Source organism: Vombatus ursinus, unplaced genomic scaffold, assembly GCF_900497805.2.
Source record: "Vombatus ursinus unplaced genomic scaffold, bare-nosed wombat genome assembly UNPS02000580.1, whole genome shotgun sequence".
NCBI classification, from domain to species: domain Eukaryota; kingdom Metazoa; phylum Chordata; class Mammalia; order Diprotodontia; family Vombatidae; genus Vombatus; species Vombatus ursinus.
Genome location: NW_020940358.1, coordinates 27,475,791 through 27,480,579, shown reverse-complemented (window position 1 = coordinate 27,480,579; position 4,789 = coordinate 27,475,791).

Genomic DNA, 4,789 nt, shown 5'->3' with positions numbered 1-4,789 from the left:
ACATGCAAATCTATAAGGCTACAAGTGGCATTGCTTCAAAGAAAACCACTAATATGCAAGCAAAAAGGGGTTACAATAAGCCACACTTAATACAAATGTGTTTTCTTCTTATGAAAGAAGTCTTCCAAAATGAGAGTTGCTCTTGTGGTTTCAGTTAGACAGTAAATACTAATAACAACAATAAAATAATAACAATGACTTGATTCCTCACATCATCTCATTTATATTGGTAGGAATTTATATATCACTAGCACCTCTAGCTATTAGGTGGGTCACAGCCGTCAAAATAGGACACTGGCTAATGATAAAAAGGTCATCCAGGACAGCTGGGAATCAGGAAAGAAGGAAAAAAGAAGATTTCTGAGAAAACCAAACAAATATCTCCAAAGTCCTGCATTTTACCGATGGGTAGGCTTGCAAGATCCTCCCTCCAAACCTGTTTATTCTAACCTTACACACAATACTAATAATCTTCGTTATCTGCCTTTTAAGGACAGCAGATTAGGAATGAGGTTAGGGGTGGTGATAGATGAAGAAGGCCTGATAATAATAACATACACTTCTTAAGTGCTTGCTTTTCTCACAATAGTCCAGTCAGTTAGGTAGTAAAAGTAATATTACCCCCATTTTACAGGGAGGCAATTGAGGTTCAGAGTGCTTTAAGACTGTCCCAGGATCACAAAACGAGTAAGTAGAAAACCCAGAATCGAAAACTGGGGCTACAGAATCTTAGGGTGTCAGAGATGGAAGGAATCTCAGATACCATCTGCTCTGACTTAGACCAAAACATGAATCCCCTCTTATAACATCTCTGACAAATAGTCATCCAGCATCTACTTGAAGACATCCACTGAGGGGGAACCTCTGATTTCTTAACATGAGCCGTTACATTTTTGGACAATTCTGAACGTTCAGAAGTTTTTCTTCACATCAAACAAATAATTTGCCTCTCTGTTACTTTCTCCATTACCCCAAGTTCTACCCTCTTTCACCGAGCAAAAGAAATCCATCCCTTTTCCATAAGATGACTCTTCAAATATTTGAAGGCAAGCATCACACTGCCCTAAATTTCTCTTTTTCCGGTTTAGGTAGCCTTAGTTCTTCAAATGATCTTCCTATGCCACCTTCTCCTACCCCTTCACCATCCCAGTTACACTTCTCTACCTATTCTCTAGTTTGTCTAAGCCGTTATTAAAATAGGATTGCCAGGAATAAACCCAGAACTCCAGTTACGGCCTCAAATATAACAGGATGTTATCATCTTCTGCATTCATTACACTATACTTTTCTCCATCCAACTCAAAATTGCATTTGCTTTTAAAAATTTCTGTCACACTAATGACTCCTATTGAGTTTGTAATACACAAAACTCTATAGATCTTTTTCACATGACCTGTTCCTAGCCATGTTTCTCCCACACTATACTTGTGCAGATGATTTTTTAAAATCCAATTAAACTGTCACCTTACTAAATTCAGCTCATTGTTTTAGCCTGTTTTAGATTTGATCATCTACCATGTTAGCTCTCCTTCTTACTTTAAAACATATCATCTTTGTCTTCAATCAACAGAACACAAAGCAATAGCCTTGCTTTTTCATTTTGGAGAATGGATTGAATGAATGAACAAAACTAAGCACTTATTATGTACAAAGCACTGTGCTGAGTGCTGGGAATAAAAATAGAAGAGCAAGAGAGTCTATGCTCTCAAGGAACTCACATTCTAATGGGGTTGATCCCAATGGTTAATTCTAACCTAATGGAAAGTTTCATCTGCAAGTCAGATGGAAAGGGTCCATGATCCTTAGGGTGTGGCTGCAAAGCAGATGTTAATCTCTATTGTTTAATGCTGTTTCTACTAATATGATAAAGTCACATTAGTTTCTGATGTTGAACCATTTGACAGTATCAAAGACTTTGGTGGCAAGAGTTTTCTTTTCTCCACTTAGCCGTGGCTAGAGCACTTGTAGTAGCAGTTGCCGGGCTGAATAATCACAGGGATTGCTTCCCAGGATGATGTCTGAGGGCACTGGGTTGAAAACATTGCTATTTCCTGGTAAAGGGTTCAGGGTCCTAGGATCTCCCCATCAGGGTCTCAGGGGACATGGTGGTTAAGGTGGTGCTAGTGGTTTGACTTGTCTGGCACGTGATGCCTCTTGTTTCTTCTTTGAGACGGCTTGATGCTTCAGCTAGGCTGGTTTGCCTGCCCTGTGCATGGCAGCTGGTTGGCAGTTGGTGGAGATGACTGATCCTTTCTTCCCGAGACTTGCTTCCCCAGTTGATGACTATGACAGCTGGGCTAGAAGTAGGATGAGTAGTCTGGGGGCTGTCGTGTCTATTTGACTATTGATGGCAGTTGGTCAGCAGTTTTTGCTAGCGGTGATGAGGAAGGTGGACCCACTCCCCGCAATGATTTCTCTTTTCAGTGAAGTTCTGTGGAGATATTGTTGACAAGTCATTTTTTTTAAACCCACAGGAGCTATAGCTGGAAGAATTAATCTCTATAATACTTCTCACATCTTTTTCCATCTTGGCAAGCACTTGAGTTCAACTATTTATCTCTTAACACTTAGATTATTGTAATATCTTTTTATATCCTCCTCTCTGATCTGCTGACTCTAATATTTTCCCTCTCCAATATTTTCTTTCTTCACTTTACTGCCTGAGTCATCTTCATAATACCACTCTAATCATGTCATTCTTCCATTTGAAAATGTTCGGTGGCTCCTTATTATCTACCAAGTAAAGTAGGAACTCTGTTCTTTAGTATTGAAGGCCCTCTACAATGTGTCTCCAACCTGCCTTTCCAGTCATCTCAAGATTATGTCCTTTTCCAGTCAATGAACTATTCTACATTTTCCTATCTTTTATCTCCATACTTTTGCTCAAGTTATTCTTCATGTCTAGAAGAGCCCCTCCTTTCTATCTGTTGAAGTTTCTCCCATCTTCAAGATGGTACTTCCATTTCAGACTTTCTAGATTTGATGGTATCATGCAAGGTCATAAAGAAGCCCAAATCTACCATATAAACATCAACAAACAGCTGAAAACAACCCCAGAAAGACCAATAATTAAGAAAACCAAAAAGAAGTAGAGGCAATCTACTCCATCCAGTAAAGAATGGCATGGAAAGATGGCAGAAGCAGGTTGTAACTGGCAGAGAGGTCAGACTAGGGAAGCCGCTATGAGAATATGTAAACGTGGAAGTAGTGGTAGCAAGGAGAGGGGTGCAAGGCAACTCTGATAAGAGGGCAACAGCTAGCAGAGGTGGGAAAAGGACTCCCACGAACAAGCCAAAAGCCAGTGGATGCCCTGAACAGGAGCATTACAAGCCACCTCCAGCTCTAATAATTGTGAGGCTGAAGCCAGATCCTGGCCCTGGCCTGTGAAAATACAAACTGGGGATAGAACTATCATTGAAAAGGACCATACAGGGAGGGCAGGCCTGGCTGCTAACTCTTCAGAGAACTACAAGGGATGGCACCTTAGCACCAAGGTACAGAGGGTGGAGCAGGAAGCCTAAGGTCACTCTGGTCAACAATCAGCATTCCACTGGGTTGGCCTGCTCAGGCCACAACTGGTGAAAAAACCAGTTCCAAATTGAGGATTGTGCAGATGAGAAAGAAACTATGTAAGGCCTAAACCTCCAGCAAGCCATCAGGAAACTGAGATAGAAACCAAGGAATGAGGCAGAGAATGGATCCTGATACTCACCATACCACCCAGATGGGCAGCAAAATCCAAACTACAGAGAACATAGGATGAAAAAGACCTACCCAATCAATCCACGAGGTCCAGAATGGATTGTCTGGCCTAAGCACAAAATCCTAAACCAAGAGCTAAGGTCCAAAATATGAGTTAAAAAAAAAAGAAAGAAAACAGAAAATAAAGTTAAAACTAAAAAATAAATCCAGAAGAAAAGAATAATCTCACAACTACAGGGCCAGATGGAAGGAAGCAAGAGATAAAACTGACAAATGAAATGAGAGTTCTTGAAAGGAAAAGAAATGAGAGGAAAATAAATAGCTTAGAACAGAAAGTGGAAAACCATACCCAATTAATGGACTCCCTAAAAAAGAGCTGGAACAAACCAATTACTCTGTTCCAAAGCCCTCAGTGATTGTGCTCCCTCAGTTTTATGAACCTCCTACTCCCTAGCTTCATTTGACTACTTAACAGCCAGATTAGCTTTTACAAAGGAATATTTACAAAAAAAAAAAAAAGGAAGAAAGGAATATTTACTTCAAAAGTAAAGCAAGAACAAATGTACACATATTTCCTCCTAATACCTGGGTGAGGGGGGGAGGTGGTACATAATCCCTTCCTTTTACCATCTCAGTCTCTGGGGAGGGGGAGAGGAATGAAGTTCACAGTTTAACTCAGTTCCTATAGCATAGTCCCAATAAGTTTCAAGTCCAAAGCCTCTCTGACCTTGCATCTCAACACCCTGGCTTCTCAAGCTTTCCTGCTGGGCTAGTGGCAACATTCAGCCTTGATTCTGGTTCCAAGGTTGAAGTGGCTCAAAATCTTGGGTCTGGGAACCCACTGTCTGCATCTAAAACAGAAAAGGACAAATGAAGTAGATCAAAACTCCAAGCCTGATTCTTGGGACCAGGGGGCCTAAAAGGGAGAGGGGGAAGGTAATCTTTTTCCCAAATCCAGGTCAGTTCATGGTGCTTAAGCTTTGGGTGAATAGGACCTTCACCCTCTAGATGCTGCTGAAAAGAGAGAGAGAGAGAGAGAAAGAGAGAGAGAGAGAGAGAGAGAGAGAGAGAGAGAGAGAGAGAGAGA